At 45.4% G+C, this 13,853-nt stretch overlaps 1 protein-coding gene and 1 non-coding gene across 2 annotated transcripts in view; both read left to right on the forward strand.

Annotated features, from left to right (window-relative positions):
* Window positions 1–13,853, forward strand: part of pak1 (p21 protein (Cdc42/Rac)-activated kinase 1) — a 108,795-nt gene that overhangs the window by 57,952 nt on the left and 36,990 nt on the right. The window lies entirely within an intron of this gene.
* Window positions 2,030–2,193, forward strand: LOC130116194 (U1 spliceosomal RNA). Its single transcript, XR_008810549.1, has one exon. It is a non-coding gene; the product is annotated as a U1 spliceosomal RNA (small nuclear RNA).

The raw sequence follows: 13,853 nt of genomic DNA on the forward strand, positions 1-13,853 counted from the left end.
GTAGTTTGGATATAGTATGTGTTGTAGTTTGGATATAGTATGTGTTGTAGTAGGGATATAGTATGTGTTGTAGTTTGGATATAGTATGTGTTGTAGTTTGGATATAGTATGTGTTGTAGTTTGGATATAGTATGTGTTGTAGTTTGGATATAGTATGTGTTGTAGTTTGGATATAGTATGTATTGTAGTTTGGATACAGTATGTGTTGTAGTTTGGATATAGTATGTATTGTAGTTTGGATATAGTATGTGTTGTAGTAGGGATATAGTATGTATTGTAGTTTGGATATAGTATGTGTTGTAGTTTGGATATAGTATGTATTGTAGTTTGGATATAGTATGTGTTGTAGTTTGGATATAGTATGTATTGTAGTTTGGATATAGTATGTGTTGTAGTAGGGATATAGTATGTGTTGTAGCTTGGATATAGTATGTGTTGTAGCTTGGATATAGTATGTATTGTAGTTTGGATATAGTATGTGTTGTAGTTTGGATATAGTATGTATTGTAGTTTGGATATAGTATGTATTGTAGTTTGGATATGTGTTTTGTGTTGTAGTTTGGATATAGTATGTGTTGTAGTTTGGATATAGTATGTATTGTAGTTTGGATATAGTATGTATTGTAGTTTGGATATGTGTTTTGTGTTGTAGTTTGGATATGTGTTTTGTGTTTGTGTTACCCTCCTGTGGGCTGGGGGAAAGGATATTTGGTTTCATTTCATGTGCGCAGGTGCAGGGAATGAAGCGACTAATACATGTTCCTGGTTCCTGAAATGTACAGTTTTTGGAGATTGACAGAAAATAGACTAGAGAGAGAGAGACGGGGAGAGAGAGAGACGGGGAGAGCGAGACGGGGAGAGAGAGACGGGGAGAGAGATGGAGACTTTGTAGACTGGACGGGTTTTAAGACGGGTATCGACGTACTGGCATCGGCAGTATATGTGTGTTCCCGTAATGGTGGCTCACAGAGGCTGACACAGGATTTCCAGGAAGAGCTGACACACTCACACACTCAGCAGCAGCAGCAGCAACAGGGCCTCGAGGTGTGTGTGTGTGTGTGTGTGTGTGTGTGTGTGTGTGTGTGTGTGTGTGTGTGTGTGTGTGTGTGTGTGTGTGTGTGTGTGTGTGTGTGTGTGTGTGTGTGTTGTGTTATAGTTTGAAGTGAAATGGCAGAGGGAGAAAGGGGGTTGAGGGTGAGCGAGGGAGAGGTGCAGGGAGAGAGAGAGGAAACCAGTCAGTCTTAGTCAGTCTAGTGATACGGAACATGGATCTCCTCAGCAGAATGAGCTAATGGAGGGCTGTGAGAGTGTGTCAGCATGCATTTTTGTGTGCGTGCATGTTTGTGTGTATGTCTGTGTGTGTTTGTGTGTGTGTCCTTGTGTAGGTGAGCTGCTTTGTAGTGACAACAAATTGACGGCCCACCCTCTCTTTGAAGTGATCACATGACAGCTCTGCTCATTTGGAGATGCAAAATACACACACACACAGACACACACACACACACACACACCACACCACACCCTTTTACGATGGGTTCTTGCTCAAAGAGCGACTAAACCCCGTACCACTTTTGTGAGTTTGCTTCCATCTGAAGGTGAAAACCCGTGTGTAGTTTGCGTCGACAAAACTATTGACTGTTTTCAGAGTTCTCTCAGGCGCACACCTGAATGTAAAGGAGCCATCCTGAACGTGATTTCCGCAGTTGTGATCATCCTGCTATGCTAACATAGCTTGGTGTCAACATTAGCACAGCTGTGCTAACATAGCTTGGTGTCAACATTAGCACAGCTGTGCTAACATAGCTTGGTGTCAAAATTAGCACAGCCGTGCTAACATAGCTTGGTGTAAACATTAGCACAACCATGCTAACATAGCTTGGTGTCAGCATTAGCACGGCTCTTTTACAGATGGTTTGTGTCCTGTAGATGCTAGCAAGCTTGCCAAAACGGTATGGGTTCAGTTGCTCTTTAAAGCTATATGGGGGAATTTTCCAAGTTTTCGGTATTGGCGATAGGTGATAGATGGATCATACTTAGCTGGCAGGGGAGATACGAGGATCAAGAAGGTGGTTCACCCAGGGCGAGGCTTGACCGTTGCACCCCGGTTGCGCTGACACCTTCGAATCCCCCAAATGTGGGAATCTTGACTGCGTAATTTCTGGTAGTGGGGGACTGCGTTCACGCTCTCCCCTGTTTTCATAGGTGGCACGGTGGCCCAGTGGTTGGCGCTGTCACCTCACAGCAAGAAGGTTCTGGGTTTTAACCCCGGGTTGCCCAACCTTGGGGGGGGGGGGGATCATCCCAGGTCGTCCTCTGTGTGGAGTTTGCATGCTCTCCCCGTGTCTGCGGTGGGTTTTCTCCAGGCGCTCCGGTTTCCCCCACCATCAAAAAGACATACATATTAGGGTTAATACTCCTGTCTGTGCCCCTGAGCAAGGCATGGCAAGACGAACCGGAGTTGGTCCCCGGGCGCTGCACGGCGGCTGCCCACTGCTCCTAGCTACACAGCTAGGATGGGTTGAATGCTGAGAAGAATTTCCCCATGAGGATTAATAAAGTATCTCAAAATAAACAAAAAATTTAAACCAAATCCTGTTCGATGTATTGTTTCAAATAATTGTGATAATATAAATGACAGTATTCTAATGTAGACATGAAGTATAGTAGACACCATCTACATCTAATCTCTTAATTTACTGCAACCACCAAATGACCCATGGAAAATTCTTGTGATGGCGAGCTGCTGGGAATATTTTCTTTTTAATTTCATATTTCCCCCGGGGCTGCTTGTCTTTGACATGGTAGATAAAGAGGCTGGGCTGGGTTTTACTTACTCTTCTTCCATGGCTGCCAAGTTGCGTCTGAGCGTTTGTCCGCGACTCTCCTTTATACGACATGAAATGCCTCGTTTCCTGTGCACAGCTTTTGTGCCAGTCGCACACAAGCAAATGGACGGGACGGTCCAAGCCAGCTTATGACGTCACGCGGTTTGTTTCAGTGACTCGGCACTTAAATGTGGTTGTTTTACCACGGAAACGTCCCCCTACGCAGCTTTAAATGTTGGACTATTCACGGGCCTGTGAAGTCCGTGGACAAACATGACATGGCTCTGTTGTGTACCTGCAGGGCAGCGTTACGAAAACCAAACCACTCAGGAGCAAATGAGGAAGTCTGGAAATGGAAACAAGGAAAATAAGTAAAAGACACTGAGCAGAGAATGACAACCCTCAGTATGCGTGTGTTTTGTGTGATTCCGTGTTGTGTAGTTTTATCTTTCATCCTGTGTTGTGTGTCTGTGCAGTTTGTGTCAGGTTTTCCTGGTCCACGAGTTGGAATCGGTTTTTTCTTGTAGCATTTAAAGGCTATAATTTCCATATTTAATGGTCTGGCACAACTACTTTTGTTTCATTCTGAAAACAATGAATGACCTGTCATCGTTGGCGCCCATCGTCAAGACTTTAATTTTCTTCTTCTTCATCTCCGTCTTCTTCGTCTTCTTGTTCCAGCTGTTTCCATTAGGGGGTCACCACAGCAGATAATCCATTTCCATCTCTTCCTGTCCTCTGCATCCTGCTCTGTCACACCAGCCACCTGCATGTCCTCCCTCACCACATCCATAAACCTCCTCTTTGGCCTTCCTCTTCTCCTCTTCCCTGGCAGCTCCATATTCAGCATCCTTCTCCCAATATACCCAGCATCTCTCCTCCACACATGTCCAACCCATCTCAATCTTGCCTCTCTTGCTTTGTCTCCAAACCGTCCAACCTGAGTTGTCCCTCTACTTGTTCCCAATCCTGTCCTTCTTCATCACCCCCAATGAAAATCTTATCATCTTCAACTCTGCCACCTCCAGCTCCACCTCCTGTCTTTTCGTCAGTGCCACCGTCTCCAAACCATACAACATAGCTGGTGTCACAACCATCTTGTAAACTTTCCCTTTAACTCTTGCTGGTACCCTTATGTCACACATCACTCCTGGCACTCTTCTCCACCCACTCCACCCTGCCTGCACTCTCTTCTTCACCTCCCTTCTGCACTCCCCGTTACTATGTGCAGTTGACTCCAAGTGTTTAAACTCATCAACCTTCACCACCTCTACTCCTTGCATCCTCACAATTCTGCCGTCTTCCCTCTCATTCACGCATGGGTATTCCATCTTGTGCCAACTGACTTTCATTCCTCTTCTCTGCAGCGCATACCTCCACCTCCCCCTACTCTTGCTACAGATTACAACGTCATCCACGAACATCGTAGTCCACGGAGACTCCTGCCTGATCTCATCTGTCAACCTGTCCATCACCATTGCAAACAAGGGCTCAGAGCCGATCCTTGATGTAATTCCACCTCCACCTTGAACCCATCCATCACTCCTACTGCACACCTCACTATTGTCATACTGCCCTCATACATATCCTGCACCACTCTTACATACAATACCACACCTCCTCTCTCGGCACCCTGTCATATGCTTTCTCTAAATCCACAAAGACACAGTGTAACTCCTTCTGACCTTCTCTATACTTCTCCATCAACACTTTCAAAGCAAACATTACATCTAGTCAAGTTATTTGTATAGCTATCCATCCATCCATTAGCCAAACCGCTTATCCTGCTCTCAGGGTCGCGGGGATGCTGGAGCCTATCCCAGCAGTCATTGGGCGGCAGGCGGGGAGACACCCCGGACAGGCCAACAGGCCATCACAGGGCCAACACACACACACACATTCACACCTGATGCCTTCTACCAGTCTCCTTTCCCGAGGTCTGGCTGAAAGGATCACCCTGTCATTCACCAGACCAGGTTTAACCCCCATGGTTCTTGGTTTAAGCCACTTCTGTTCAGTTTCCGTGCGGCTATGTATCACAAATCACGCAAATCACTTCAGGATTTGCACTTCAATTTATCCAAACCCTTTTTTTCGGATTGTGTGTGTTTGTGTTAAAGAGTTAAAGTGTATTTGTATAGCCCAATACCACAAATTACAAGTTTTCCTCAGGAGGCTTTACAGCAATACAATTGTACATCTGTGGTGCTCTTTCCTGGAATGAAACCATACTGCTGCTCACTAATCATCACCTCTCCTCTTAACCCAGCTTCCACTGCTCTTTCCCATAACTTCATGCTGTGGCTGATCAACTTCATACCGCTGTAGTTACTACAGCTCTGCACATCATCCTTATTCTTGAAAATCGGTACCAGTGCCAAAGAGGCTATCTATGTGAAGAGGGAACGACCATCCCCGAACTGAGGTGGGTGTGTGGGAGGGGGGAGGGGTGTAAGAGTACATTGGTCACCATCTTACAATGCTGTGATTGCAACTATTCCCCAATCCTCTGTGAATAGTACACATAGCCATTGTAACTCTAGTTAATGATCATGTCAATTTACATGAAAGCGATCGTTGTTTTCAGTCATTATGCAACTGTGCTGTTTATAAGGGTGGGGACACCTGCAGTCAGTTGAGACTGAGGAAGTCAAGAGGGATGAAACATTTCTCCCGATAAACCTTGTGTCCAGATGAACTGATTCAACTTTCTGTGGTGGTACCAGTACACTTCTTCACTCAGGCATCCTCTCACTTTCCAAAATTGTGTTAAACAATCTAGTTAAAAACTCCACTACCTTCTCTCCTAAACATCTCCATGCCTCCACAGGTCTTCATCCTCTTCACGGCTGCCCTCACTTCCTCCTTGTTAATTCACTGCACTTCCTGATTCACTATCCCCACATCATCCAACCCTCTCTCTCTCTCATTTTCTTTATTCATCGGCCCCTCAAAGTACTCCTTCCACCTTGTCCACACACTCTTCTCACTTGTCAGCACATTTCCATCTCTATCCTTCATCACCCTAACCTGCAGCACATCCTTCCCAGCTCGGTCCCTCTTGTCTAGCCAATCGGTACGAGTCCTTTTCTCCTTCCTTAGTGTCCAACCTCTCATACAACTCACCATACACCTTTCCTTTGCCTTCACCACCTCTCTCGTTGCCTACGCCACCTCTCCTTGTACTCCTGTCTACTCCTTCGCCAACCTCTTCCTCCGTATACTTTCCTGTACTTCCTCATTCCACCACCAAGTCTCCTTGTCTTCCTTCCTCCGTCCAGATGACACACCTTCCTAGCTGTCTCCCTCACCATTTCTGCAGTAGTTGCCCAGCCATGCAGCAACTCTTTACTACCCCAGTGTCTGTCTTAACTCCTCCCTGAACTCCTTACAAGTCTTCCTTCCTCAACTTCCATCATCTGATTCTTGGCTCTGCCTTCACTCTCTTCTTCATCTCCAAAGTCATCCTACAGACCATCACCCAAAGCTGCCTAGCTATGTTCTCTTCTGTCACCACCTTGCAATCTCCACTCTTCCAGACTGCACATCCTGCATAAGATATAGGCAGGGGCGAATTCAGTCATTTTGGGCCCTAAGGCAAACACAGGCATGGGGCCTTCTACGTCCTTTGTTCTCCCCTTTTTTCAACCCTTCTTTGTCTAAGAAGGACCTACATGTAACTTCTTCTCTTCACCAATCTTCACACAGCAATGATGTCTACACATCTGGAATTGCATCTGTAAAAAACACAAAATATATTCAGTAAAACTAATGCACCCACTGTAAAATCTAATTTTCATAAGCAATATGATCGCTGTACAATAAGGTCGTACTTTATTGTCAATTCACATGGAAGATCCATCATTGGTTGTGATCATGTACCTTGATTTTCCAGCAGGTGCTCTGACAGAATCTCCTTACTGGACCTGCTTGCTGTTGCATAAATTGGAGAAGTTGTTTATGGTCTTCTGTCTTCTCTTTTGTGTTGCTAATCTAACGGCACCCTTTACCTCAAGTGTCAGGTCCTCTGCATCAATAATCACCCATTCTCTGCTCCAATCTGTGGCAGCATTCATCCAGCTTCCATCCCTTTTCAGTGCTTCTCATGTCAGTGGAGTAGAGAAATCCATACAGCTCATAGACCATTTCCATGTGAAAAATCTCTGCTCTATTGTGACAAGGGCTATATCTGTCAGAGGTAGGAAAAACTCTCTTTTGAAGAGCTCTTCTGCAATTGACTGAGTTAGCGCTCTTCCTTCATTTCATATTCAGACTGTCTAGTTGTTCTTCTCTGACACACCTCTGACCGCCAGCTCATCTCCACCTCAAGCCTCTCTGCTGTATCCATGGCATCTGTTTTGGTGGAGTTGAATCCATGATCTCATAATTCCTGAAGGAGTTCTGTTACTGCCCTGATTTCTTTCCTCACTGTCTTGACTTAAACTTTGGGACTCTGCAGGATCTTGCTCACTTTGGAACAACAAATTGTACCACACAATGGTACTTACTACAAAAGGCCATCAGTACATCTCATGGCAGATGCTTCCAGCCGTTGAGACAATGTCTACATCCCGTTTCTCTGTGGTGTACTCCTTTAGAAATTCAATGCTTTCACAATTTCAAGCAGCTGGTAGCAAACAGCTTTAACAGCTCTCACCCTACACTCCCGCCGGGTTGTAGACAATGCCTTCAGTGTAAAGTTCTTGACATGTTCTGTGAGAATGGTCCAGCCGTGAACTGAGGTGCTGAACAGACTGTAAAGTCGCTGTAACAGACCAAAGAAGTTGACAGATATCACAGATGACTTGGCTGGCACCAACAACAATATTCAGTGTGTGACTTTCACAAGGAACACATAACATCTTGCTGTTTTGTTCCTGCACTCCCATTTGTACCCCTGCTTTTTTACCCTGCGTGTTACTCCCATCATAAGACTGGCCTGGACAGTTGGAAAGATCCAAACCTAGTGTTTCTAGGTTCCATAAAAATAACTCACATAAGGCTTTGCCTGTTGTCAAGTGCCTGAAGAAAACCAACAAAGTGCTCGTGAATGGAGACACCTTTTGAGGTCTCACAATTTACAGTTCATAGCACCACAGATAGCTGCTCATTGTGACTGAGGTCTGGAGTCCAGTTCATGATTACTGCATATTTGGCTTTCTTTACTCTCTCTATAGTTGCATCAGTTGTGCCCTTTGCCACAAGGAAGATTAGTTCGTTTTGAATATGCTTGCTTAAGGAAGTATCACTTTGCTTTTTCGCCTGAATTCTCAAATGGTCTCTCATGACTGAGTCAAACTGAGCCATCAGTTCTACTTGCACAAGGAAATTTCCATTGCCAGACTCAAACAACCTCCGTAAGTGACGAAATGCAAGATTATGCTCTGCCAGATAGTTCACAGTTGCACAATTGCAATTCATCTTCTTAAAATCACTTTACAGCGGTTTACTTCAAGAGCGATTAGAGCTTGGTTCACCTGATCCATAGCTGTGTTTGTTTCTCGTCTCTGTGATAGATTGTGTGTGATGTTTTCAGCAGACTTCTCATGCAGTCTCAAGTGAGCCGAAATGTTTTTCTAGTTATTGAACCCATCCCCATTTAGCTGAGGGCTCTTTTCTCGGTTTCCAAACAGGTGGCAACAAAAGCACATAACAAAGTCTTTTTTTCACTGTGCACGAGCTCAGGATCTGTGTATCTTCTCTCCATTCTCCATTTGCATGTAATAGTTACTGCTTAACTTGCTTGCTTGGAGGGAGCTCGGAGTAGAGCCGCTGCTCCTTCGCGTCAAAAGGAGCCAGTTGAGGTGGTTCGGGCATCTGATTAGGATGCCCCGTGGGCGCCTTCCTTTGGAGGTTTACCGGGCATGGCCATCTGGGAGGAGACCCCGGGGTAGCCCCAGAACTCGCTGGAGGCACTACATGTCCAATCTGGCCTGGGAACACCTTGGGATCCCCCAGGAGGAGCTGGAGGGCGTTGCTGGGGAGAAGGACGTCTGGAGTGCCCCACTTAGCTTGCTACCACTGCAACCCGACCCCGGAGAAGCGGCTGATGAATGAATGAATGAATGAATGAATGAATGAATGAGTTACTGCTTATAAATCTGTGTCCCTCTTGAGTTTTTGGAAAAATTCTGTCCTTAATCTGAGCTGGTCCTCTCTGCACTATTGAGGGGTGCTGTTTTTCTGACAGCTGAGTGTTGGGTCATCTTTAAGTGTAACACATTGGTTAGGGGGACTGTGATTCACTAGTTGTTGGTTATTACGTGTATCGCCATCTTCATCATAGCCATAGTTACCATGGAGAGTGAACGCGGCAGGTCCGCTATCATCTGCTAGTCGAAGTATCCCGTAAGGTTGTCTTTGCATGTAGCAGCAGCATTGCTTGAGCAACCTGGTCTGACACTGCCGGCAGCAACGGGTAGCTGCTCTTTGCTAGAATTAGCCATGCTAACACTAATGCTAGCGCAAGCAGCAGCTTCTTGCTGCTCTTTAGTAATGTTAGTGTTGTAAGAAGCCACTGTGAAAAAGGTCGCTACCTTGAGCAGTTTTGCTAAAAACCTTATGCTTTCCTCCCGCGCCGTTCTTTTTCCCCCAGCACTGTTGGGGTAGCTTTGCCTCGTTTTTCAACAGTCTGTACACCATGCCGAGCTGTTTGTTTGCATGAGTTGGTTACTGTCTTCCTGAATCATTTCTGCAAATGCGCGGTAAGATCATGGAATAGTCCAAATGTAGTGGGGACTGAGGGAGGGGGTTAGACTCTCATGAATTAAGCGTTCTGGTGCCATTTCAGTGTATGGATTTGTAGAAAGACATAATCAGTTAGAGAAAAGTGGGAAAAAACTTTCTTAACCATAAGTTTATGAGGCATTTTATGGGGCCCTGCTAGCTTGGGGTCTAAGGGAATTGCCAACCTTTGCCCAGTGGTAAAGTCCGCCTTTGGATATAGTCCACCAGTGTGCACCTTCCTCCACTCTTATATGTCACCCTGTGTTCCTCCCTCTTCCTGAAATACCTTTTCGCCACAGCCATTTCCATCCTTTTTACAAAATCCACCACCATCTGTCCTTCCACATTCCTCTCCTTGATGCCATACCTAACCATCGCCTCTCTTCTCTTCACCAGCATGCCCAGTGAAGTCCGCTCCAATCAGCACTCTCTCCTCCTTGGGTACACTCTCCAACACTTCATCCAACTCTCTCCAGAATTCTTCTTTCTCTTCACTCTCACATGGGCATATGTGCTGACAGCTTTCATCATCACACCTTTGAATTTCAGCTTCATACTCATCACTCTGTCCGACACTCTTCACCTCCGACACTCTTCTTTTTTTTTAACTTTATTAAGTTTTACATGAAAATACAAGTGTGCCACCAGTGCATTACAATTTTTTTTTAATCCAAAACAGGTATAAATATATATGTATATGTTCATATACAATAAACTTGCCTATTATCAAAATACTGTAAAAAAGTGACAATCAAAAATGTTATACACAAAAACAGCATTACTGCCTCAGAAAATAAACTGAAAATAACAAGAAAAAAGAAAGCAAAAAAACAAAAAGCAGCCAAAAGAGAGAGGAAGAAAAGAAGAAAAAAAACCCCCAAAAACAAAACATCAGTCAGCAAAGAGTGGTGTCCCTAACCTCCGACACTCTCTTGACGTACTCTTCCTTCAGGATTATCCCGACCCCATTTATCCTCCTATCAGCACCATGGTAGAAGATTTTAAATCCACCTCCAATGCTCCTGGTCTTACTCCCCTTCTGCCTGGTCTCTTGCACACACAGTATACCTACCTTCCCTCTGTCCATCATATCAGCCAGCTCTCTCCCTTTACCAGTCATAGTGCCAACATTCAAAGTTCCGACTCTCACTTCCACATCCCTACCCTTCCTCTTCTCCCACTTCCTCTGGGCATACCTTCCCCCTCTCCTTCTCCTACACCCAACAGTAGCATAGTTCCACTGGTGGCCTACTGGCCAACAGTACTGCTGGTGGCCATCGGTAACCCGGTGGTAACCCGGGCCTCGACCGATCCGGTATGAAAATCTGATTTATGATCTGTATATTTGATCTGGCAGATTTTATGCCGGATGCCCTTCCTGATGCAACCCCCCCCCCCCAGTTATCCGGGCTTGGGACTGGCACAAAGAATGCACTGGCTTGTGCATCCCAAGTGGCTGGGTTATTTTTTTTTAGATTCACTTAATTGAATTAAATTTAATTTAATCATTGCTACATACTGAATTTATAGACCACTGGTTTAATGCTGCATGAGAAAACCTTCCCGTTGCATTAGATTTGTATTTCCATTGAGACAGACGGGCAGACGGATGGGAGGTTTCGGTGACACCAGAGAAAAGTCATTCTACGGGGTTTCCTCCCTAGATCAGCAGGGGTACATGTGACTCCAGGGTCAGAGGTCACAGCCACCCCCCTATTCCCAGGCATGTTAGTATTTTTGATTTATGCTATCTTGTGTTTCCCAAAGGACATTTTTATTTTTGCTTCGCTTTTCCTTCTTTCTTTTTTGTGGTGCAGATTCTTCACTTATTGTCGACCACAGATCACTAAACCGTGTCACACCATGTAGTTATGTTCTCGTGCAGTTCAGCGGCGCCAGAAGCTCTTTTCATCTGCATGTCTCAGGACGAGATTCATAAGACTGTCCTGTGACTTTCCAAGATGTTCTGGGGCATCGGACGCTCCTTCTGAAAACGTGGAGACCCGGATCTGAACCCGACGGAGCGCCATGTGGCTCTGGAATATATTTCTGCTTTTTTTTTGCATTACAAAAAAAAAACAAAGGTCCGTGTCAGCCTGGAATCAATGTTTAACATCAAGTGTGGTTAGAGAGAGAGAGAGAAACGAGCTGCGTTTACACGGAGCCCAATATTCCTATTATAAACAGAATACAAATGCTCAGTGGAAACACCAAGGTCAGAATAATCCGGCCCAAACGGATTGAAAATTCAACCGGTTGCAGGGACGTAGCATTACGTCTCATAAACCGATCACAAGAAAAATGGTGCCATGTGAAGGATGTAACCTGATTACTTCCTGGCTGGGTTCTTCCTGTGCATGCCCTCCGTCTTGATGTGAAGACACGGGGCCGTGTGTTTCGTCACTTCCACACACGGCTACCGGGCTGAACCGGACCTCTGCGGAGGTTTTGTCTGTGATACAAACTCTTAATGATGCCGACTTCCCTTACCTGCCTTGATCTAGCATGATAGACCCCCATGTCACACAGCTGTTCTGATTCATCGGGAATCAGGGACAGGTTATTTGTCCGAAGGAAATATCATTTTCCACAGCAGTGCAACACAAAGACAGAAACACGTATCCAAGAACTACAAGAACACACAGATCCAAGCTAACACACATGACCCAAATGTAAAAAAAATCACCGTCCAAGGGAACAAACGCCAGTCAGGGTGACTCGGCACCGCCGGTCTGCATGGGCTAGCAGTTAGCTTAGCCTGCCCGGCTTCCGTGTCCTGTCAGACCGCCCTCGGTGCTTCCTCCGCAGGCGCAGCTCCAGGCAGGGGCCGTGGTCCTTGGGCCTACTGGATGCACCAGACCAGGCTTCCCCAGCCGATCCAGTGCCAGCTCTCCCAGCCAGACACCTTGGACACACCTCCTCGCTGTCTAGGTGACGACACCAAAAACACCACAGTCAATGCCAGGAGAGGCCGCTGCCATACCACCCTCGGTGTTATTGGAACTGCCAGTCTGCATGGGAGGCAAAACTTAGACGTTGACAAAGACGCTGCATGGACGGTACTGGGTGAGGCCGCCGCAAACGTGAATTAGCGCCGCCATCTTCCCACACGTCTTCCACAAATCTTCGTTCCCATTAGATGAGTCAGCACATGTAAACACCAGACCATATTGGATCACATCCCATGTAAACAGTTAACTGGAAATCTTCATTCGGAATGATTTCAGTCAGAATGGGGGGGAAAGTGTGCATGTAACCATAGCGACAGACAGACAGAGAGAGAAGGCCTAGAGTGAGAGACAGACAGAGAGGTCAGCTGGAAAAATGGACTAATCAGCTGTGATACCCCTAACAATTTGTTACTCACAGTCTGATTACGACCCTGTAATCACCACAGTCTGATTACTACCCTGTAATCATCACAGTCTGATTACTCCCCTGTAATCATCACAGTCTGATTACTACCCTGGACTCATCACAGTCTGATTACTACCCTCCAATCATCACAGTCTGATTACTACCCTGTAATCACCACAGTCTGATTACTACCTTGTAATCAACACAGTCTGATTACTACCCTCCAATCATCACAGTCTGATTACTACCCTGTAATCACCACAGTCTGATTACTACCCTCCAATCATCACAGTCTGATTACTACCCTGTAATCATCACAATCTGATTACTACCCTGTAATCATCAGTCTGATTACTACCCTGTAATCATCACAGTCTGATTACTACCCTGGACTCATCACAGTCTGATTACTACCCTCCAATCATCACAGTCTGATTACTACCCTGTAATCACCACAGTCTGATTACTACCCTCCAATCATCACAGTCTGATTACTACCCTGTAATCATCACAATCTGATTACTACCCTGTAATCATCAGTCTGATTACTACCCTGTAATCATCACAGTCTGATTACTACCCTGTAATCATCACAATCTGATTACTACCCTGTAATCATCAGTCTGATTACTACCCTGTAATCATCACAGTCTCATTACTACCCTGTAATCATCACAGTCTGATTACTACCCTGTAATCATCACAGTCTGATTACTACCCTGTAATCATCAGTCTGATTACTACCCTGTAATCATCACAGTCTGATTACTACCCTGTAATCATCACAGTCTCATTACTACCCTGTAATCATCACAGTCTGATTACTACCCTGTAATCATCACAGTCTGATTACTACCCTGTAATCACCACAGTCTGATTACTACCCTCCAATCATCACAGTCTGATTACTACCCTGTAATCACCACAGTCTGATTACTACCTTGT

This window comes from Lampris incognitus, chromosome 7 (assembly GCF_029633865.1).
Source record: "Lampris incognitus isolate fLamInc1 chromosome 7, fLamInc1.hap2, whole genome shotgun sequence".
Classification (NCBI taxonomy): domain Eukaryota; kingdom Metazoa; phylum Chordata; class Actinopteri; order Lampriformes; family Lampridae; genus Lampris; species Lampris incognitus.